Genomic DNA, 25,014 nt, shown 5'->3' with positions numbered 1-25,014 from the left:
GGGCCTTTTTCTTCTTCCAGGGAGGTCACTACTATCTCTTCAGTGGTGCAACTGTTCTCTCTGACAGGTGCTTGCTTCTTCATCAAGACGAGCAGATCAATCTCATGTTCTCTAAAGCCAAACTTTCTGAGGCGATGAAGACTGCTCAATCCCATTTTTATGATGTCCAATTTTTGAAGCCTATTGATTGAAGCTATCCCTACTCCTCGGTCACATATCCGACCACCGTCATGAACCTTTCCGTTGCAGTTGATTCGGGCATAGTACATGCAGACCATCATTCTTTGTGCTCTTCTTTGCTTTGCATACATGCTTCTTCCTTTGAAGGGCCTAGGCTTGAGCTCATGTAGCTCCTGAGCTCGTGGTTCTTGCTGAAAGGAACAAATGTGGCTCTTCAAATCAGTGGGAAGTTGTAAACTCCAGATGAGTCTTATCTTCTTTTCGTATTCTTTCTTTAGGAGGGATTGGTGCCTCTTTTGACCGGATTAACGCTATAGGGCTGCTAGAGGAAGACCCATTCTCAATCAATTCAATTTCTACTATTCCAGTGATGTAGCTATCCTGATCACTTTCTTTGGTTTGCATTTGTTTCAACTCATGAGTTACCCAGTCAAACTTATCTTGAAAGAACACTTCGAACCTTGGCTACATCTTTACGGTGGTTTCATCAAACCATGGCTGAACATTCCCACAAAAGGGGAAATCTTCTCCTTCCCTTACGACATATCCATTAAGAGTAGGCTGAACATTGGGTTTTCTTTAGTTTGCATTGTTTTATTAAGTTATGATATTTATTAAGATCATCAGCAAAAAATGGAGAAAAGTCGTACTCGGAATCAAAAAATTTATGCATGAATGAAGGAGTAACAGACTCGACAGACTCTGGACTTTTCTCAAGAAGGAAAGCAGACACATAATCACAAAAAGAGGACTAGATAATAGACTCAGCAATAGACTCAATGATTGACTCATTGACTGACTTAATGCTTTTATCAATGGTATCCAGGTTGGTTGACTCAGTAGCATGAGTAAACTTGAAGTTCTCTCCAATGCTCTTCCAGTTCAGAAGTGACTCAATAGCTTGATAGATGAGTAGATGTGGCAATGGGCCTTCCTCTTCTTCGAGGATGGTAACTATATCTCCTCAGTGGTGCTACACTTGTTTTCTTTGGTAGGTGCCTGCTTGCTCACAAAGACGAGTTGATCAATCTCATGTTCTTCGAAGCCAAATTTTTAAAGAGGCGAAGGGCTGTTAGGACTGCTTAATCCCTTCTCTATGAAATCTAACTTTTCAAGCCTATTATTCGAGGCCATTCCCCTTCCTTGGTCACACCTTTGGCCACCATCATGAACCTTTCCATCACAATTGATTCTGGCACAGTACATGCAAACCATCATCCTTTGTGCTCTTCTTTTTTTAGCATACACACTTCTTCCCTTGAAAGGCCTGGGCTTGAGATCATGTAGATCTTGTGCACGTGCTTCTCGCAGGAAGGAACAAACATGGTTCTTCAGATCAGTGGGAAGGCGCAGAGACTAGACAAGTCTCACTTTCTTTTCCCACTCTCTTTTCAGTAGGACTCGGGGACTTGGTGCTTCCTTGGACAGTATCGAGATCATAGGATTGCTAGAAGAAAACCATGATGTAACTCTCTTGTTCACTTTCCTTGATTTGTAATTATTCCAACTCATGAGTAACCAAATCAAACTCATCTTGGAAGAACACTTCAAATCCTAGCTGTAATTTAGCGGCGGTCTCGTTAAACCAAGGCTCAACATTCCCACAAAAGGGAAAGTTTTCTCCTTCCTTCACAAAGTACCCATTGAGAGTAGGGTAGTAAGAGGCGACTATCCTCCTAGTCATTCTCAATACTTTTTTGTCCCTTGCTGACATTATTGCTTCCTGACCTAGAGGGCTAAGGATTGTGACCTAGACTGCTTCTTCCTTTGCTCACAACCAAAGTGGGTAGCTTTGGAACACCCTGATGATATTTCCCTAATCCCATTCCAAGGAAGTATTACATGTTTTTCATCATTTGGCTAACTGGGGGACTCCAAATTTCTTCATAATTGTCCAGGATCTTTTCTTCAGATGTTTCCCTCTGAGTCGAACTTCATGGCCTTGTTCTTCTCCCTTCTCAATGTTGGCTAGAATATTGACCACGTCAGGATCTCTAGTTATAGTGATCACCTTCCCTTCATGTATGAACTTCACATTTTGATGGAGGCTAGATGATACTGCCTTTGCCTGGTGCAACCATGGCCTTCCTCAGAGCATGTTAAAGGATGCTGATATATCAATGACCTAGAAAACAACGTCAAACTTCATTGGACCAATTAAGACAGCCATGGTGAGGATTCTAAGGACTTCTCTTTTGGTGTTGTCATATGCTCGCACTATCTGGTTTGATGGCCTCATTTCTTCCATATTGGCATTGATATTCTTGGCTAACCTCAAGGATAGAACATTCAGAGAAAATCCATTGTCAATGAGGACATGAGGAACAATCTTATCGAGGCATTCCACTGTTATGTACAAGGCTTTGTTGTGTACAAGGATCTGTTGTGTTGGGTGCCTTTGGCAAGCAATTCTGCATCTGTAAACATCAGTGACTGAATGCATATGTTGCCCCTACTATTTGTGAGAGGTGTGTTGGATCTATCTCAATAGGCACTTGCACATTGGGAGGGATTTTAGAACGGCTTCACGGTGAGAGGGGGAGGCCATCAATAATCCCCAAATTGAGATATTTGGTTGAGCCTTCTTGAGTTGAGCCAAGACTGGGTTTTTGGACTCCTTCTTTGTGCCACTAGCTCTAGCCTAGCTGGTGTTTTGTTGCTCTACCACTAGGGCCTTGCCCTTATAATCTCTCCCACTTCTAGTCTCCATCACACTAGCAGGCTTCTTCACAACAATCTCTGTATGGTACTGGTCCTCATCATCACTGTCTATTATAGTGATTATCCCAATCATGGGATTGGTCTCTTCTTCAGACTCTCCTTCCTGACTAGGAGTAGGAAGTCAGGGTCCATCCTCTGTAGATATCAAGAGCCCTAACTTGTAATTTCTTAACTGAGTTGGAAAGCGCTGGAATGATGCACCCACTGCTTCTTTCAATGTGTCTTCTCCTCCTATTTCTTCAAGGTTTTCCAATTGTTCGGCATAGTAGCATTCACTAATGGATACCTCGCATAATATTTGGTTAATTTCCTCCACATGAAGCTTCATTGCTTCTAAGCACCCATAAATATCAATCATCTGTACTTTAAGTGCCACTATAGCATTCACATCACACTCAAAGAGATTTCTGAGATCTTCAAGGTCCGCACTACTTTTTGAGTCAGATGTGGACCCGTCCACCTCCATGTGGATTGTAAGTACTGATTGAATGGCATCAATCTCAGGGTTGTCCCCTCCAATAGCATATACTGAATATGCCCTTGGGTCTCCTGCTACATAATAGCCAGACTCATCATCTTCATCATTGCTCCAACCTTAAAAAATGTCACTACCATCCCAATCCTCATCATCTTCTTTTGTGTCGCTCCCTATATGGATTATGGAGGCATACTCTTTAATCTATTCACCTACCGCCAAAGCCATTAGTGCTTTCACAATGTCATCTGTGACCTTTTCAATTTCCATGGGAGCCTCCTCTTGAGATGCGGTTGACTGGACCAAAGGTGTAGGGTCAATCTCCCGACCTTCTCCTAGAACATTTACCAAGTCAGTTAATGAAGTTATTTCTGGAGATTCTGGCAATATAAGGATATCCTTCCAATGGTACCCACCAATTTGTCCTTCCTTTGGATTCAAGGGATTGTCCACCAACCCGAGGGAATGGGAATGATATAAGGGTGATGAAGGATATGAGGTGGGGTGATATGAAGGGGATGTGATGTAGGAGATGGGGTATTCTAATGAAGATAGTGGATGGTAGGATGATGAAGGGGTTCCTAGAAAAAGGTGGATGATATGAAGTGGTGGATTCTTCTTCTAGGGTTAGTGACGAAGGAGAGAATGCAGGTCCTTGATCCCCATTTTCTAGTTCTTCTGATGGCTCTTCTTTTTTAGGGGTCTTCCTAACTTGAGCCTAACCTCCCATGATTTTTCTATGGGCACGGGCATTCAAATGACATTTCTGAGCCCTAGGTTTGATAAGTTGAGTGGGGTCACTTTCCATTGATTCTCCTTCCAATTCACTGACTGTCCCATGATCTGAGAGTGCGTTGGTATTGATATTGGGAGGTTGTTTGACTTTACTTCAATGATTCCATGGTCCACCAAATCTTAGATTGCATATTGAAAGCCCAAGCACCTTTCAGTGGGGTGTAGACACCCAATTTGGTCACCCTCCTCCAGCTATGATGAATTTCTGATCTTGGACGTGACTTCTTGCTTCCGATCAACAGAGATGATTGACTAAGGAAACCTGAAAACATTCCCCACCAACCTAAAAATCCTGAAATCCCAAGCGAGAGAAAAGAGGGTCCAATTATTGACATTTTATATATGGAAGAATCTGGTTAGTATGACAATACATATGGATAGTACTCAGAAATACAATTCCGATGATATATGGTACGTCAAAATTGGATTGTTAGATCTCTCGTAATCGTCCTCGAAAAATCACATTTTCTGCACGTGTGCTGCGTGCGTTGGCCAGCCTACTGGAACTTGTAGAAATTCCCCACCTACCCAAATACCCCGGAAACATCCCCTACCTAAAAAACCTTAGAAACCCCATACGAGAAGAAAAGAGGGTCCAATTTTGACATTTTATATACAAAGGAATCTGGTCAAGATGATCATATGGATGGATAGTGCTTGGAAATACGATTCCAACGATATATGGTATGTCAAAATCGGACCATCGGATCTCCTGTAATCGTCCCCAAAAAATCATGTGCACTGGCCAGCTAGCCAGTAAGCCAGTAGGTAAGCCTCACGCACCCCCACGCATGCCTCACACCCGCAACAAGCCTGTACACCTCCATAGCAAGCCTCGTATACCCCCACAACTCACCTCATACACCCCCGCAGCAAGCCCCAGGTGCCCCAGTAGTACACCCCACGCGTATGCCTACAGGATAGCCTGCGCATAGCCACAGGCCAGTCTACGCGTAGCAGCAAGCCATCTCACATGTGCAGGCCAACTTGCATGTAGCAATAGGCCAGCCACTGTGACCCCTATGCCAGTCTCCCACATACACTCATGCATGCCCGTGCACCTTGACCCAGCCTCGTGTGCCACCGTCAATGACTAGGATTTGTGTTCCACTAACCCGGTGGTGAAGAGATTCTCTCCTCACCAACATATACATATGCATTACCCCGCTAGTGTACCCTACACTGCAACCTCCCATTAGCCTGGGAAAGGAATTTTTTTTTATCTTATTGGCCCAAAAAATTTCACCTTTTTCTATTAGTCCAAGAAAATCTCCCTCCCTTCCATTTGTCCAAATTTTCATACTTTTGTTCCATTGGTCCAAAAAAATCACTTTTTGTCCCCTTTGGCTAAGGAATTCCCCTTCCGCTCACTATTGGTTTAAGTATCCTATAAATACCCTCCTCCCTTTGGTTTTTCACACCAACATCACAACCCCACAACCACCCTTAGAGAGAGAAGCTCCGCCCTCTCTCCTCCTCCCATTCCCCTTTGAGTTTCTTCGGGTCTTTGGAGCGATCTTCGTCAAGATCCGAAATCCTTTTTGGATCTTCAAAGTGTTCTTCAGAACTTTGAAGATTTTCAATCCAAGTTTTTAGTTCAATCTATTTTTTGCAAAAATAGTATTTTTTTAGCTTCCCTCCTTTGAGTGTTCTTAGTTTTTACCAAAAGTAGAAATCCCTCCCCCCTTGAGGTTCTTCAGGTCTACGAAGAGATCTTTGTCAAGATCTGGAGTTCTGTTCGGATCTTCAAAGTGTTCTTTGGGGCTTTGGGGATCTTCAATCAATTTTTAAGTCAATCTATATCTTTCTAAAAATAGTTGTTCCTCGCGGAAGCTCTGCCCGAGTGCCCCTAGAATCTTTCCAAAAATAGTCATTCCCAGTGGAAGCTCTGTCGGAGTGCCTCCTCAGTCCAGCCCTCCCATAGCTTATCCCCAACAGAAGCTCTGTTAGAGTGCCACCTCATCCTAAGCCTGGAAATAGCCTTCCCTAGCCAAAGCCCTGTCCGAATCCAAATCCAGAAATAGCCTTCCCTAGCCGAAGCTCTATCCGAATTCAAATTTGAAAGTAACCGTTCCTAGCTGAAACTCTGTCCAAATATCATCACAGTTAGCATCTCTCGAGAAAGGAAGTTAGAGGTCAAGACCATCTTCCCCTAAGCCAGGAGAATCCGAAAGATAGTCCGAGGTGGTACTAATTAGGGGTCCACCCCTCTTGACCTGAAACAGGGGTTAAGTTCAGGTACAGTTTCTCAACTGAATCGTCATCATATAGACTTTATATTGACTTGTTTTAGTGTATATAATTATGTAAATTCAATTGTACATATGAGTGACAACTTAGACATGCTTGTGAAATAAGAATAATTGTGAAAAATATTCGTTCTTAAGCATCTAGTAGGAAGATCGGTCGAACCGGGTAGATTGGGTGCCTAACACCTTCCCAACTCTATAACCTGACACTTACCCTAAATCTCTAGGCCAGACCATTTATCAGGCCCATTTCTCAAGAATGGGGCCCATCCCAGGGTCCTAGGCCTATAACCCTATGTGGCAACTCCAAACCCCCTTTTTGCATGATCCCAATCCCCGTATTGGACCATCATCAAACTCCCATCTCAAATGAAGAATTTTACACTCTTATAAAATAGGCCTCCACATATCTCCAAGCAATGATACGGTGGTGCAAGGCCCATAGGGTAAACATACATGACACACCCCTCCCTCATGAAAGAGAAAGAGAGGAGAGAGGACATGATGCAAGTCCTTCCCCCCTCCCAAAGGAGAACAGAGATATCATCTTTCGGCCACTACCCTCATAGTGGCGACTCCACTAGGGACAAATATCAAGCTTTTGACACTAGATGTTACCATTAAATACAAGAACATTTTCCACCACATATGTTTGAAAACATGTTTGGCTAACCCCATGTTTGTAATTATATTCGCTAACCGCATCATGTATTATGCTCGAAGTGAAATCATTTGGTAAGGGACTCCCTGTCATGCCCGCACCCTTAGGGAGGTCAGTGCATGTTATGGAGAGTACTCTGAGAGCAAATGGTAGCCGCTTCCTATGCAAGGGTGTGGGGTATTGTTAAACGGCAAGGATGTTCGTATTTGAGCCATCACCCTTGGGGAGGTCTGTGCGCTTTACAATGTTCTGAGATCGAATAATGATATTCCCACATTACACTTTTGCACACAATCACTCACGGTTCTATCACCCTGTGGCCAGTTGCTTAGCCTTATGTGTAGTCACGAGTAATGTGCAAGGAAGTCACCCCCTAGATCTCGTACCCACAGGTATATCAAAAGGATCATGTACCTTGCGTATATAGATCCTGTAAAGGAAGCCTTATCAGTCCTATTGCATCCACTGCATACTCCCATCTTGTAAGAAATAGATGAAGAACGCTAGGAACACCATAAGCTGATCTGTAGAATTTGTCTACAGTCTTGAAAAGGAATATTCCTATGATATATTCTAGTCATAAAGAAATGCTCTCCTAAGTGGGTTTCGGATAAAAGGTGTCCTTCCTCTTTAGAAATGAAATATAGATGATTTGGCGTACTCAATCCAGACTGACTTTTGTTAAAATCCCACAAAATGCCGAATTATCTAAAAATTCGAGGAAACTAGGAGGAAGGTCACCTAGTGGGATAAGATTAAGCAAAGCATGACTTTACTGACAAAGAATGCATTAATAGGGATGTTTTGGTCAAGCCATTTGTATGTACCTCCCACTTATGGCATTGAGTGGACTAGGGGCATCAACCCCCTATCCACTCCCTACCATTAAGTGGACTAACTTTGGATGGATCATTGGTTGTTAATCTAGTGAATGTGCGAATAAGGGGTTGGGAATTCAGAAATCCTAAAATAAACCATTTTTGTTTTAGGCACAATTTCACACCTCAAGTATTCTCCGCGGTCCATTTGGACACGTGAGGTAATCGGTTAACTTGCCTAAGTCCAGTGTCATCCCCGTCGTCTCTCCGAGATTGTCTACCACCAAGTGATTACAACCCAGTTAGTATGGATCCACACAACCCCAAATCACTTAAGTATGGGTCCATCCTGTAGAGACTTTGTAGACAGAGATGGCCGAAGTCAAGAGAGGAATAGCCCAGATATTGCATGCACTTCAAAACTCTCCCAGGGCTAAACCAGCACAAGCTACTGGAGAGTTGGATCAGAACAGACTAGGGGTCATTGCAGGAACTCTTCCTGAGTTGACTCAAGAGAACCAGAGTAAGTTAGGCCAATCAGTCAGAGAGGAGTCTCACCTACCCATCCAAATGGTCAACGAGGAACCTACTCCTGGGTCCCTCCTCCCAGGGTAGTGATTGAAGACAAGGAAGAGGAGTTTGCAGCACACATCCAGATGGAACTGCCAAAAATGAAGAGAGAAAGAAAAGTCAGAGAGAAGTTAGAAAAATTGGAAAATATGCTCCAAATGGGGAAGTGTTCAAAAAACCAAATAGTGGATTCAGATGAAATGAGTTTCTTTTCTGGGGCCAGGTGGCAGACCAACAGATTTTATGGGTCAGGAGACCCCAAGGCTCATCTCAAGGTTTTTCTCAGCATCGCCAAGTCATGGCAACTTGCAGACAACTAGATGGGGCAAGCCTTTATGTTAACCCTATCAAGTCCTACACTGAGATGGCTTACATAGTTAGAGACAACTTAAACTCAAAATTGGACAATAGTAATGAAAGCCTTCACTAAGTAGTATTCATACAATACCGAAGTGGATGTGAAACATCGAGAGCTTGAGACGTTGAGACAACAGCCTAGAGAAGGATTCACCACCTTCTTGATGAGGTTCAGGGGGATAAGGCCACCAAGATGGTAGATTGGCCCTTAGAAGCAGAGTAAGTGGAGATGTTGATTGAGAATTTATCAAAGTCTTATTATAATGTCCTCTACTACCAACATCTATAGACTTTTGATGCCCTAATAGCCACTAGCACACGTGTGAAAAATAAAATTCTAAGAGAAACCCGATATCAAGGATCCTCCCAAGATGCAGGTAAAAACCCTAGAGTTGGACGACGAAAGGGTCCTGAAACCAATGTGGTAGGTATGGTCCAACAGTCAGTTTCTTCTATCACTCCTTCACAACCATTTATGATACAAGCAGATGCATCCTCCCAGAAGGCACCTCATCCAAAAAGGTAGTTTATTGATTTGAGAATGCCCGTGACAACAGTGTATGAAAAGCTAAAGAAATAAGGATTACTAGGGATAGTGGCTACAAGAGTGATCAGCAACCCTCCTCCAGCTTAGTATAGGGATCATGAATATTGTGCTTACCACACTCAGAAAGAGCACAACACTGAAAGATGTTTAGGTTTGCAATATGCAATTCAGGACTTGGTAGACAATGGGACTATTGAAGTCAAAATTAAGCAACCTCCTAATGTCAACACCAATCCACTTCCCAACCATGTGAACAATCTAGATGAAGAAGCCACAGAGAGTGATCCCACTCAACTCATTATATCTAGAGCTTAGAGGAATCCAATGAATGCCTACAGGAAAATCATAAGTCAAAGAGCCAGAACCATGAGGACTCCCCAAAGGAAGGAGTTGTCGGAAGAAGAGCCAAAAGATCGGTCACCCTCTGTTCATCCATCCTCATCAATAGAAGAATCCACCACACCATACCTTCAAACTTCACCAGATTACCAACCTCCACCATTTTATCAACTTCCATCATATTACCAACCTCCACCATACCATCAACCTTCCCCACACCATTAAGGAGAGGGGACCTCATCATCTTATCACCCCTATCTTCCTCACAATACCCCATTTCTTCTGTCACACCATACCACCTCACCTCATATCCCTCATCACCCTCATACCAGTCCCATTCTCAAGGTTTGGTGAACAACCCAAAAGAAGGATGGATGGACGGGTACAACTGAAAGGATATGCTTGCACTACCAGACTCCCTGAAGATGACCTCATCAACAGGATCAGTGAATGCTTTAGAAGAAGGTCAAGAGGGTGATCCCACTTCTCTAATTCAATCCACTATATCCTCATAAGGAAACCCAAAGAACATTGAAGGAGTCATGGGTGACCTTCTCAAACTAGTAATGGCATTGGCAGTGGGAGAACAAATCAAAGAGCACACTTCCCTAATCCACATTAGGAGTGACACAGAAGATGATGAGTCTGGTCTGATCCAACTTCGAGCCAATGATGTCAAGTCTAACCCTATGGAAATCTTTTGGTCCATACACTTTGAATACTACAAGCATTTGGATGTAGGAGAATTTGATGGTCAAGAGGAATCTGATGAAGAGACAAGTGAGGGAGAAATCAGTGAAAAAGAAGATGATGACAATGACGATAAGGACAAGAATGAAGATGAGAATGATGGAGATGACTCTAGTTCTCAAGATGACGATGAGTATCCAGACTGGGATGACTTCCAGGGGCCTTGGCACACTGATGATGATGATGAATCAGGATACTACTCACCCAGGGATCCAAGAGGATATTCTGTGTATGCAATTGGCAAAGATGACCCGATGATTGATCCCACTGATATTATTTAGCTGGCACTCAAGATTCACATAGAAGGGGGAGATCCGGCATCAGATTCAGAAGATAGTGAAGGGTATGAGATCACTATTGAAGGTGAAGCAAATCCTATAGAAAAACACATGGCTCATGTTTATAATTGTTTGGTTGACATCAAACTCAAGGTCGATGGAATTGACCGAATGTTAGGGGAAGTAGCCATCAGTGAATAATGCTACACTGAGCAGTTGATCCTTGAGAAAAGAGGGGAACATTCCACACTTGCAAAAATGATAGATACAGCAGTTGTACGGCTTTCCAATGTAGTCAAGATAGTACGAGCCAGGGCTATGGACATTTGTGGAGGACCTCGACCTCCTATCCTAAGTAGTGAAGAGGAATCTAAGGAAGAAGATGATCCACTGGTAGGGATAACTACCATAACAAATAGAGATGATGAAGATTGCTATCCCACAGAGATCATTGTGAAGAAACCTATCAATGTGATGGAGACCAGAAGTGGAAGAGACTACATGGGCAAGGCCTTAGCAGTAGAATAGTCAAGGGTTAATGAGGTAGGAACTAGCAGCTTAAAGAAAGAACCAGAGAACCCAGTCTTGGCTCAACTCAAGAAGTCCCCAAGAGCAGCAGCTTAATCAATTTGGGGATTGTTGATGGCATCCCCCACACACCGTGAAGCAGTCTTGAAGTCTCTCACCAATGTGCAAGTGCCGATTGAGATAACTTTGGCACATCTCGCACATATAATAGGGGTAACATATGTGGTATAATCCTTGACATTCTCAGAGTCAGAGCTCCCCAAAGGAGCCTAGCACAATAAAGCCCTCCACATCAAAGTAGAATGTCTTGACAAGGTGGTTGCCCAGGTGCTCATTGACAACGGGTCCGCTTTGAATGTTCTACCATTAAGATCGGCAAAGAGTATTGGCATCAACCTGGAAGAAATGAGGCCGACTACCCAAACCATATGGGCATATGACAATACCAAGAGGAAAATCCGTGGCACCCTCAACCTTACTGTAAAGATTGGCCTGGTGAAGTTTGATATTGATTTCCAATTCATTGATATACTGGCATCTTCTAACATGCTCTTGGGAAGACCTTGGTTGCATCATGCGAAGGCAGTGTCCTCTAGCCTCCTTCAAAAGATGAAGTTCATTCATAAAGAAAAGGTAATTATAGTAGCCAGAGATCTTGAGGTGGTTAATACCTTAGCCAATATTGAAAATGGGGAAGAACAAGACCAAGAAGTTCAATTAAGTGGTTTTGAATTAGAAACAACTTGTGCATCCATTGCCAAAGAAGTTCCAAAGGAGGAAATCTCGGTTAACTATGAGGCCATCTGGAGTCTGCCAGTGAATCAGATGATAAAGAATATGCAATATTTTTCTTGTATGGGACTAAGGAAATATCATCAAAGATTTTCAAAGCAGCCTAGTTTGGCAGTAAACAAAGGAAGGAATGGTCTTGGGTACGTTCCTCAGATCACCAAAGGGCAGAAAATTCTGAGGATGGCTAGGAAAATCTTCATCTCTTATTACCCTACTCTCAATGGGTATTTTGTGAGAGAAGGAGAGGATTTTCCCTTCTATAGGAATGTGGAGCCATGGTTTGATGAAACTGCCGCAAAGATGGGTTTGAGGTATTCTTTCAGGATGAATTCGACTGGGTAACTTATGAGGTGGAATGGAAAGTGATAGTCACAGAAAGTGATCAAGACAGTTGCATCACTGGGATAACGAAAATTGCACTAATTGAAGATGGGTTCTCCTCTAGCAACCCAACAACACTAATCCAGTCAAAGGAATTGCCAAGTCCCTGAGTACTCTTGAAAAGGGAATGGGAAAAGAAGATAAGACTCATTTGGTGTCTACAGCTTCCCACGAATCTGAAAGGTCACATCTGTTCCTTTCTACAAAAGCCAGGAGCTCAAGAGCTACATGAGCTCAAGCCTCGTCCTTTCAGAGGGAGAAGTGCATATGCAAAGCAGAGAAGGGCACAAAGAATGATGGTTTGCATGTATTGTGCCGGAATCAACTGCAACGGGAAAATTCGTGAAGGTAGTCAAAGATGTGACCGAGGCACTAGAATGGCATCCTTCAATAGATTGGAAAAGATGGACTTTATAGAAAGAGGATTGGGCAGTCTCCACCAATCCTCACCCCTCAAACAGTTTGGCTTCTGAGAGCATGAGGTTGATCAGCTGGTATTTGTGAGGAAGCAGGCACCTATCTAGAAGAACCATTGCACTATAGAAGAAATAGCAACAACTTTCTCAGAAGGAGAAGAAGGTTCTTTGCCGCAACTACTTATTCATTGAGCCATTGATCCGCTCTTAAACTGGACAAGCATTGGGGAAGACTTCAAGTTTTCTCATGCTATCGAGTCAACCAGCCTGAATACCCTTGGCAAAAGCATCAAGCCAGTTATTAAGTCTACAGTCGAGTCTGTTGTTTCTGATTTTGTGCCAGCCTCTCCTCTTGAGGAGAGCCCAGAGTCCATGTACGTCAAGTCTATTACTCCTTCTTTGTGCAACACCGATTGCCAACCTATCCTGGGGTAAAATCGGTAAAGCAGAAGCTCCGAAGAATGCGACCAGAATGGAGTGAGAAGATTAGAGAAGAAGTTGTGAAGCAGTGGAATGCAGGATTTCTACAAGTGGTAAAATAACCCTAATGGTTGGCCAATATTGTACCAGTACCAAAGAAAGATGGCAAGGTACGAATGTGTGTGGACTTTTGGGATCTTAACAAGGTAAGCCCTAAAGATGACTTCCCATTACCCCACATTGATGTATTGGTGGACAATATAGTAGGATATGCCTTATTATCATTTATGGATGGATTCTTGGGGTACAACGAAATAAGCATGCACCCAGAGGATCATGAGAAGACAGCCTTCACCACCCCATGGGGAACCTACTGTCACAAGGTGATGCCTTTTAGGCTAAAGAATACTGTGGCAACTTATCAAAAATCAGCCACGACCATATTGCATGACATGATGAACAAAGATATGAAAGTCTATGTGGATGACATGATAGTAAAGTCAAAAGATCGACAGGGGCATATTCTCGCACTAAGGCGATTCTTTAAAAGGATTAAGAAGTATCAACTAAAGTTGAATCCTCAAAAGTGTGTATTCAGGGCAACAGCAAGAAAATTGTTGGGTTTCTTGGTGAGTGAAAGAGGTATTGAAGTCAACCCTATCAAGATGAAGGCAATTCAAGAGATGCCCATGCCTCAGACTAAGAAGCAAATACGAGGATTTTTGGGTCACATCCAGTATATCAGCAGATTCATAGCTTCGTTGACTACAATCTGTGAACCAATTTTCAAATTACTGAAGAAAGATCAGCCCAAGGAATGGAATGATCAATGCCAACAAGCTTTTGACAAGATCAAAGGATACCTCATGAACCCACTAGTATTGACACCACTGGTAGAAGGAGAGCCACTTCTGTTGTACTTATCAGTGGGAGAATATTCCATGGGCTCATTGCTAGCACAAAAAGAGACAGAAAAGGAGGCAGAGCATGCCATATATTATCTCAGTGAGAAATTCCTAGAGTATGAGACCCGATACACTTCTTTAAAAAGAACTTGTGTCTCATAGATTTAGGCAACGAAAAGGTTACGACACTACATGGTAGCTTATCTAGTACGTTTAACCTCTAGAATGGATCCAATCAAGTACCTCTTTGAGAAATTGGCCCTAACTAGAAGAATGGCCCTTTGATTACTTTTGCTATCAGAGTTTGACATCACCTATGTTACCTAGAAGTCTATCAAGGGGCAAGCTATAGCCGATCATTTGGCTGCACACCCCATGGAAGACGAAAGAGCTTTGGATGATGCCTTTCCCGATGAAGAAATCATAGCATTAGGTGAAGAAGACCCATCTAATGAATGATAGTTATTCTTTGATGGAGTAGCCAATCAAAAGGGATGTGGTGCAGGAATATTGCTTGTCACTCCTGATAGCCTTTATTTACCTTCATCATTCTGCCTCGATTTTTCCTGTACCAACAATATTGCCGAATATGAAGTTTGTGCTTTGGGACTAGAAACAGCCCTGACTGTTGGAGTGAAAAGGATCAAGGTGTTTGAAGATTCATCCATTGTCATTTGTCAGACATAAGGAAAGTGAAAGACTAGAGATGAAAAGTTGAAGTCGTATCAAAAACATCTAGAAGAGGTGATTAAACACTTTGAGAAGATCTCGTTCGAATACTTCCAGAGAGATAATAACAGGTTTGCTGATGCCCTCACAACCTTGGCTTCCATGGTAGAATGCAACCCTATGGCTAGGGTTCGACCATTCCTGGTGGAACAAAGAAGCAGGCCCATTTATTAGAATTCAGTGAACTCCCTCACTATGGATGGTCAGTCTTGGTTTGCTCACATAATGGATTTCATCAGGGAAAGGAAGTACCCGGTTGGAACAACTGAAAGAGAAAAGAAATTTTTGAGAAGATATACCACCCAATTTATCCTTTAGGAGGATTTGTTGTACAAAAGATCCTACGACGGGATACAGTTGCTATGTGTGGATGAAGAACAAGCTGCAATCATCATGGAGGAAATTCATCAAGGTCTCTGTGGACCACACCTGAATGCCAAGATGCTGGCTAAGAAGATCCTCAGACTGGGATAGGAACACAATGGAAGTAAATTGCATGGCCTTTGTCAAGAAATGCCACAAATGTTAGATATTTGCTAATATCATACATATCCCACCAACGAAGCTACATTCGTTCAGTTCTCCTTGGCCATTTTCTACTTGGGGCATTGATATCATGGGGAAAGTCAACCCTAAAGCATCTAATGGTCATGAATTTATCTTGGTAGCAATTGAATATTTCACTAAGTGGGTAGAAGTTCAATCATATGCGGTACTCACATCTGCTAAGGTGGCAAAATTCATCCAAGAAAACATTATTGGTCAGTACGGAATACCTCAAGAATTAATATCGGATCAGGGATCCCATTTCTGGGGCAAAACTGATAAAATCTGCACAAAGTTCAGTATCAGAAGGCATCGTTCTACCACTTATATGCCACAAACCAATGGGGTAGTAGAAGCTGCTAACAAGGACATCAAGGTAATCCTATAGAAAATGGTTGAAACACAAAAGGACTGGGCAAAAAAATTGTCACTTGCTTTATGGGCGTATCGGACTTCTGTGCGATCCTCGATAGGGGAAACTCCTTTCTCTTTGGTATATGGGGTTGAAACAGTGCTACTCATACAAAATCCTAGTACCATCCTTAAGGGTGCTTCTTGATAGTCAACTGCCTGAAGGAGAATGGGTAAAGGCCAGACAAGATGAGCTCAACTTTCTTAACAAAAGGCATATGAAAGCCATGGATAATCTAAAGAAATATCAACTTAGAATGGCAAGGGCCTTCAACAAGAATGTGAAGCCCCATCACATAGAAGAGGGTGAAATTGTTGTTCAAGAACAGAGAGCCTCAATTCATGACCCAAGAGGAAAATTTAGGCCAACTAGAGGGATCCATTCACTGTCAAAGAGATTTTACCAGGCAAAGCTGTGAAACTCATAGACCACAAACGTGAAGAAATACCCAGACTGGTCAACATGGATCAACTCAAGAAATATTATGTTTAAAAGGGTGAATAGCCTGAACTACATCGTACCCAATTCCTTTCGAGAGATACCTAGGCAACTTGACATGTGCAAGTGCGGTCTCAACTATCTAAAGGCAATAAATTGGTTCCTCGATTAATAATCAAAGTATCTTAAAAGATCATTATAGTTTTTGTCCCCCAAGAACCACCATGGCATGCAAGGCCATTAGGTATCTATCATTCACCTATGGTCCGTCAAACTCTTATCCAGGATTTCATCCCCTAAAAGAAAATCACCACCCGGCACCAGTTTATCAAGGCCAGTTTATCCCCCATCCTTGATTAGTAAAAAAAAAAAAAGAGCTTGATGCAATAGTGTTAAAGGCTTGGTTGTGTCAGTAGTTAATGAGTAATGCTTTGATAAATCATCACATCTCCTTTTGTTTATGATGGTTGCAGGAAAAGTCATGGGTTCATTGGATGAGACATTAAGAAAATGGACCTTGGACATAAACATGAAGGCACCAGGATTACTGGGATCTATGAATTTGTCAATGCTTGGTCAGATCGGTTGTGTAAAATTACATCACCAATTGCTCTAGCAAGTGACTTGTCACTGGGATGCCAATCTGCATATATTTCGATTTAGATTAGTTGAAATCTGCCCAACTCTTGAAGAATTTCGAGTTTGTACGCTATCTCCACCCAAAGGCAGGTTGTTCTAATCATCTTTGAAGAAAGATTACTCAGATGAAATCTAGGACTTCTTTGGATGGAAAGATGAGGAAGTGAAGCAATTTGTTAGATATGGGAAGATTAACATTCTGAATGTGGCCCAGTTCTTTGCCCAATATCTATCGATGGGAGAATCTATCAATAGAGATCCCAGGATACTTATCTATTTTGGATGATAGCCCCCTATGTTCTCCAAACTCCCGGGTATGGTGCACTGCCCGTTCTGATTGAGGTGGTAAAACAATCGAAGAAAGGAGGTGACATCATCCCTACAGTTCTTACAAAAACATTCAAAAGATTCAATGACATGAGCCATGGCCATAGATTTAGACTAGATCGTTATCAAGGGAGTCCTTTTATTTTTCAAATTTGGCTCCTTAAGAAAATAAAGTTAACTAAGCCATTAAAAGAAGGCCCACTCAGAGCTCTTTACTACCAGGATAAGAGGGAAGTTTCAGAAATCAATCTTATCACTTACTGGGAGAAGTACCTGCAGGAAAGGACTATCTGAGATATTGTATGGAGATGCCCAGGGAGGCCACAAGAATATTTTCTGATGAAGAGCCCTGGCTACAATTATATCAGGTTGATGGGATTGACTCACACATCCTTTTATTTGCCTACATACATCAACTGACAATATTGGCTCAAGGCAATAGACTCAGAGGAGTTAGTGAATATTTACCCACCCCAAGAGTTGCCTCCCCACCTTGTTACTTTCCTATCTTATCTATGGTAGGAAAGTTGTTCCCCTCCCATGTAATTCGCTTGGTAATAGAATGAGGAAATATTTGGATTTTTGTGTTATCCCGATTATCCTAATTATGACTTGAGTTATGGAATTGGTTGTGCCTAGACATTGCAAACCACAAACAAAAACAAAAAGAAAAGATTCTCTTTGTGTCAAAGATATAATTTCAATCATAAGATGCCAAAATAAAATGATGAACAAATAAGGGGGAGGGAAAAGAAAAAGAAAAAATGTGCATATGTAACTTGCAGGAGCTACAAGAACAGGTCTTGAAGAAGTAAAGTCATCATCTGAACCATACTCTAAATCATCCTCATGGAATACCAGGGAACTCATGGTTGCCAGTCCAATATTCTCCAGCCTCTGGGTCAAATCCTAAATCAGTGCCTGCTGCTGGGCATTATCCTGGTAGTAGGAGTTAACTTCGCTCTCTAAGGTAACAATTCTTCCATCCTAAGAAATATAGGCGAGGTTCATGAAGAAGAATGATGAAATAAGAAGGGTGAAAAGAAAAAAAAAGAGGTAAAAAATACCTTGGTGACCATTGCCTCACACAAGCCATGATGCATCCTCCTGAGCTTAGAATAGACCTCCGGTGATACCTGAGAAAGAGCATATCAGCCAAAGGAGGTCAAAAGTCAATTGAGGGATGGTCAGATACTCACATAGTCATAAGGATGGGCAGACCAAGGGAAGCATCTACATCTGTTCTTCACTCTAGAAGATGAGGGAGGCTAGGATTGGCTGCGTTGGGGTAGCACCAACTTGGGAAGCCATAGAAAGGGATGGTGGCTATCTTGAGAGACCCACCTGCACTGGTAGAGGGTCTAGTTTGTGATGGACCGATAGCATTGACGTGTGATTGAACTGTAGAAAGATCCACACGCCATATTCTCCCCTGAAAGAACATCAGTCAAGACTAAGGCAAAAAAAAATTGAGGCATAAAGGAGATACTCAAGGAAGAACAACGTACCACCTGACCATCAAGGCCTAAAGGGGTGCATACTATCTCCTCCTCCAAGAAGTTTTTATAGTCTTTATCCTGGTCGAAGAATAAATCATCTCATAATCCATCAGCCAAGCTCTCAATCTGGTCCATAGGAATGCACTTTGAACAATGCATGGTGCGAGGAGGGAGACAGGGAGAGAAGCATGACTCGAAAATCAGACCACTGGAGTATAACTCTCTCTCCCAAGTACTAGGCATATCCTCATATACCCCTAAACAGGACCCGATTCTTAGATAAGTATCTAGCCGAACCAGCTTCATCAGAGTTTGGGAATGTGAGTGGATGAAATGGCCTCCAAGTGACCTGCAAATCCAAGAAGAAGTAAGTACAACATATGACAGAAGGAAATTCAATGACAAATGCAGCATACCTCTATAAGGCCGTTCAGAAAAGAATGAGCAGTGGTCTCTGGAGGATGGCACTGGCCCCTGAGTACCTGACTGTCTCCCCACCTCGTAGCTATGGGAAAAGATAATGCTCAAGGATCTCTCAGTCTATGAGCAATAATCTCTAGATGCTCAAAGCACCAGGGCTGATTTGCAAGATCAAAGTAAGGAAATGCAACCAAATGAGGAGAAATGAATACAAAGGTGGAAAATTACCTGGAGGATGTAGCCCACTCCCTTGAGACCTCGGTCTCCATATGATAACAGATCCAGGGTCCATAGATGATATGCATAGGCGGCCCCACCCCAATCCTAAGCACCTACCTCCCGACGATTCCGAAAGAAAGCTACCAGGCGAATATCCACACCCCCTCGAATGTCGCTGAAAAGGCACTGACCCACAACAAACAAAAGGAAAGAGTAGGTCACCTATGCCATGTTACCAGGGTTTACCCATAGACTAGTTCTCCACCAACGTGCACTGATCTCACTAAGGCGGATATGTGTTTGATCAACTGTAATGTCAATGCTTGTTAAGTCTACAAACTCCCTGGCAGTCAGAGTCTCAGGAAGGGTCAAGGGTCTCCCCCCAAATGGTATGCCCATCAAGGCATAAAAGAACAAAGGTGTGATGGTCTCGCCAATAGGAAGATGAAAGGAGTGGGTCCTCGGCCACCATCACTCCATCAAGGTCCCTACCAGTGTCGGACTGAATTCTCAGGTCTCTATGAAAGCTAAATGACTTAGGCAAGATGATTCAACCATCTCCTTCACTCTACGAGGAAGTATCCTATACCATGACCGAACCATGTTCAGATGGCCATACAGGGCCAAAGTTGGTGGTACCCCCCCCCTTCATGCTAATAAAAAAGGGTAACAATCAAAATAATAAAAAAAAAATATAATAAAAAAATGAATGAATGAGAAAACAATAAATGAAATGTAAAGACTTACCCAAGAACCCCATGTAGAGTTGCAGATATAGTTCCGAGGTATTATGCAGAGTCTGTCCGGAGTTCTAGTCTGCAAGGCACTTGTCCCTTTGAGAAGAACTACTACAACTGTCCAGTTAGATTTCTCCACAAGTCTTTTCCTCTTTCTTCTTTCAGCCACATTTCCCAAAATCATAAAAAACCCCAAGAAGTTCCCCAATTTGCACATAAGCCCACAAAAATGTCAAATTCTCCAAATAACTCCCTCCTCAAGAATTATGAAAATCTTCAAGGAGAAGATGAAGAACTTTAAGGAAAACTCTAACATCTTTGAAGAAATTTGAAGAAACCTAAGAAAATGCGAAATGGTTCGGATCTTCGAGAAGATTCCAAAAACCCGAACTCACTCACTCACAAATCGTTCCTAACTCAGAAAAGTCAAAATGGGGAATAAACAAAGGAGGTGGTACCATTTTATGGAGAAAATTCATTTTCCCAAAAAAATAATTTGATTCCAATTCCAAGGTACAAATAAAAAATTCTTACCACCAAAAAACAAAATAATTTGTGGTAGGTAAAAAATCAATATCACATAGAAAGTAAAATCTACTTGGTAGATAAAAATACATGAAAGTGGTAGGTGAAAATTATATCACATGAAAAAGAGGAAGGTAAAAGTAAAAATTTTATTGATGGGTAAAAGAATTTCTCATAGTCCAAATCAAAAGCAAAAGCAAGATTCCAAATCAAAAGTCAAAATTCAAGGTTCAAGATTCCAAATCAAAAGCCAAAATTCAAAGTTCAAAGATTTCAAATCAAATCCAAATCAAGAGCAAATCAAGATTCCAAATCAAGGAGCCAAAAATCAAGAATTAAAGAAAGAAAAGAAACAATTGTATTCACCCGGCCCCAGGTGGCCCAATTGCATCTACCCGACCCCAGGTGGCCTAACTCTTTGAATCGGTTTTGAGTGGACCGATCTCATTATTGATTCCCTAAGCTGGCACATGGAAAGCCCAGCTTGGGAGAATCCAAGAATCAAATATTTTTGTCTGTTGCAAGATTGGAAAGGTAGTGAATTCCTCTCTTGTAACCATTAGTCCCAGATAGTCCAGATTGGCTTAAGAGACCCAGCCTAGAGATCAATTTCCCCAAAGTGGCACATGGAAAGCCCAACTCGAGAGAATCCAAGAATCAGATATTTTTTTCTGTCTGAAGATTGGAAGAGCAGCGAATTTCTCTCTTGCAACCATCAATCCTAGATGGTCCAGATTGGTTCGAAAGACCCAACCTGGAGACCAAATTCCCTGAACTAGCACATGTAAAGCCCAGCTAAGGAAAAGTCAAAGATCAAAATATTAACATCTTTTGCAGGATTGGAAGAACAGGGAATTTCTTTCCTACAATCGGCAGCCCAGGTAAGTCCTAAAACTCTATAGTAATTGAGTGATATTATCTGTTGCATTTTCAACTCCGCCATCAATGAGCAAAATGATGGTAGCACATGCTCCAAGTGACAAAATGTGGTCGTTCTTTTCTTTGCCCTTCAGCCGTTGGCACAAGCCTCGGCCAAAGAGGGGCATTCTGTAGACACCCAATTTTATCACCCTCCTCCAGCTATAGTGAATTACGGGTCTTGGATGTGACTTTTTGCTTTTGATCGATGGAGAGGATTGATTAAGGAAACCTAGAAACATTCCCCACCTACCGAAAACCCTGAAATCCTATGTGAGAGAAAAGAGGGTCCAATGTTTGACATTTTATATATAGAGGAATCTGGTTAGGATGACCGTATAGATGGATAGTACTCAAAAATACAATTTCGACGATATATGGTGCATCAAAATCAGACCATCGGATCTCTCGCAATTGTCCCCAAAAAATTGCATTTTTTACACGTGCTAGCCAACCTGCTGGAAACTTAGAGAAATTTCCCACCTATCCAAATACCCTAAAAACATCCCCCACCTAAAAAACCTTGGAAACCCCATGCAGAAGAAAAGAGGATCCAATTTTGACATTTTATATACTGAGGAATCTGGTCAAGATGACCATACGGATGGATAGTGCTCAAAAATACGATTCCAACGATATATGGTACTTCAAAATCCAACTGTTGGATCCTAAAAAAATCATATTTTTTGCTCACATACTGCGCATTGGCTAGCTAGCCAATAGGCCAGTAGGCAAGCCTTGCGCACCCCCATGCATGCCTCAAGCCCCCACAGCAAGCCTTATATGCCCCTGCAGCAAGCCTTATGCGCCCCCATAGAACGCCCCATATGCCCCCGTAGCACGCCCCATGCGGCCCCGCAGCAAGCCCATGTGCCCCCATAACACACCCTGCACACGCTTACAGGCTAGCCTGTGAGCAGCTACTAGCCATCCCGCGCACACGCAGGCCATCTTGTGAGCAGCAAGGCAGCCCACACATGCACAGTCCAACCTTTGTCCAGTAATAGCCAGCCCGCGTGCATGCCCTGTGCACAATGCAGCCACTATACCCCCTCTTCCAATCTCTCACATACGCTCATGCATGCCCCGTGCACCTCAACCCAGCCTCGTGTGCCTCCGTCAATGACCGGGATTTGTGTTCCACTGATCCGGTGCCCACTTGTGCATATGCATTACCCCACCAGTGTACCTACACTGCAACCTCCCATTGGCTCAGGAAAATAATCTTTTTACCTTATTGGCCCAAAAAATTTCATCTTTTCCCTATTAGTCTAAGAAAATCCCCTTCCCTCCCATTGGTCCAAATTTTCATACTTTCTTTCCATTGGTCCAAAAAAATCACTTCTTGCCCCCATTGGCTAAGGAATTTCCCTTTCCCTCCCCATTAGTTTAAGGATCCTATAAATACCCCCTCCCTTTGGTTTTTCACACCAACATCACAACTGTACAACCACTCTTAGAGAGAGAAGCTCTACCCTCTCTCCTCCTCCCCTCCCCCTTTGAGTTTCTTCGGGTCTTCGGAGCTTTCTTCGTCAAGATTCGAAATTCTTTTCAGATCTTCGAAGTGTTCTTTGGGACTTTGAAGATTTTCAATCCAAGTTTTTAGTTCAATCCATTTTTTTCCAAAATAGTATTTTTTTAGCTTCCCTCCTTTGAGTGTTCTTGGTTTTTATCAAAAGTAGAAATCCCTCCCCCCTTGAGGTTCTTCGGGTTTACGAAGAGACCTTTGTCAAGATCCAGAGTTCTATTCGGATCTTCAAAGTGTTCTTCGGGGCTTTGAGGATCTTCAATCCATTTTTAGGCCAATCTATATCTTTCTAAAAATAGCCATCCCTAGCGAAAGCTCCGCCCAAGTGCCCTTGGAATTTTTTTAAAAATAACCATTCCTAGTGGAAGCTTTGTCGGAGTGCCACCTCAGTCTAGCCCTCCCGTAGCTTATCCCCAGCGAAAGCTCTATTAGAGTGCCACCTCATCCTAAGCCTAGAAATAGCCTTCCCTAGTTGAAGCCCTGCCTGAATCCAAATCTGGAAATAGCCTTCCCTAGCCGAAGCTCTATCCGAATTCAAATCCGAAAGTAACCGTTCCTAGTTGGAACTCTGTCCGAATATCATCATAGTTAGCATCTCTCGAGAAAGGAAGTTGGAGGTCAAGATCATCTTCCCTTGAGCCAAGAGAATCCGAAAGACAGTCTGAGCCAGTACTAATCAGGAGTCCACTCATCTTGACCCAAAATAGGGGTTAAGTTTAGCTACAGTTTCTCAATAGAATCGTCATCATATAGACTTTATATTGACTTTGTTTTAGTGTATATAATTATTTAAATTCAATTGTACATATGAATGACAACTTAGACATGCATGCAGAACAAGAATAATTATGGAAAATATTTAATGTTAAGCATCTAGTAGGAAGTCCGGTCGAACTGGGTAGATTGGGTGCCTAACACCTTCCCAACTCTATAACTTGACACTTACCCTAAATCTCTGGACTAGACCAATTATCAGGTCCTTTTCTTAGGAATTGGACCCACCTCAGGGTCCTAGGCCCATAACCCTAGGTGGTGACTCTAAACCCCCCTTTTTGTATAATCTTTATCCCTATATTAGACCATCATCCACTAGTCGCTCACTCCGTACTCAGGTCCAGAGGAAAAAGAGTCACTAGCCACAAGCACGACTGTACCTGTGTCATCGTTTAAAAAGTGTGTATACATGGGGTGAGCTTTCCAACTCGCTCAGTGAGGGGTGGGGTCAAGCACATCCAAGCAAGACAGTAGTAATAATAATTCATGATGTATGATAGCGAACATTAAACACATAGTCCATGATGTTCGTGATGCAGTTCATTTATTTGTTATCTACCTAATAATACAACCTAAGTTTGGTAAATGCTGATACGGGGCATTAGGCTATATCCTTCATCTCGGAACCGCCATCGACTACGTAAGGATACAAACCCTAGCCATGAATATAAGCCTGCCAATCCCTGTATAAGTCCATGGGGTCACCCAGCAAACCCCTGATAACCCCCTCCTAATAGTCATGGCACTGGTAATACATTGGCCACGCTAGACAAGTTCCCACCTCTTATTACAATCACATTGTACCACGGGTGTGGCATTCCAGAAGGCACATCGAACATATCACAATGGGTTATCCAACACCTCAACCCCTGTTGGTAAGGGTTCGTAGTATAGGGAATGATACCTGACCAAATATATGCTACATGCCTTCATAGTGATACAATTACTATGAATTACACGATACCAACAAGACCTCGGCCACAAAGTGTAATCCATCTCCAAATACAGTCCCGGGCACACGCTACTAGCAAAACCTGGTCACAAAGTGAAACCCAAGACTATTAACCTAATCTAGGATACATATCACAGTTGAGTATGGACTATGCAACACCGGTACCAAC

This window comes from Macadamia integrifolia, chromosome 2, assembly GCF_013358625.1.
Source record: "Macadamia integrifolia cultivar HAES 741 chromosome 2, SCU_Mint_v3, whole genome shotgun sequence".
Lineage (NCBI taxonomy): Eukaryota > Viridiplantae > Streptophyta > Magnoliopsida > Proteales > Proteaceae > Macadamia > Macadamia integrifolia.
This window is presented reverse-complemented; position numbering follows the sequence as displayed.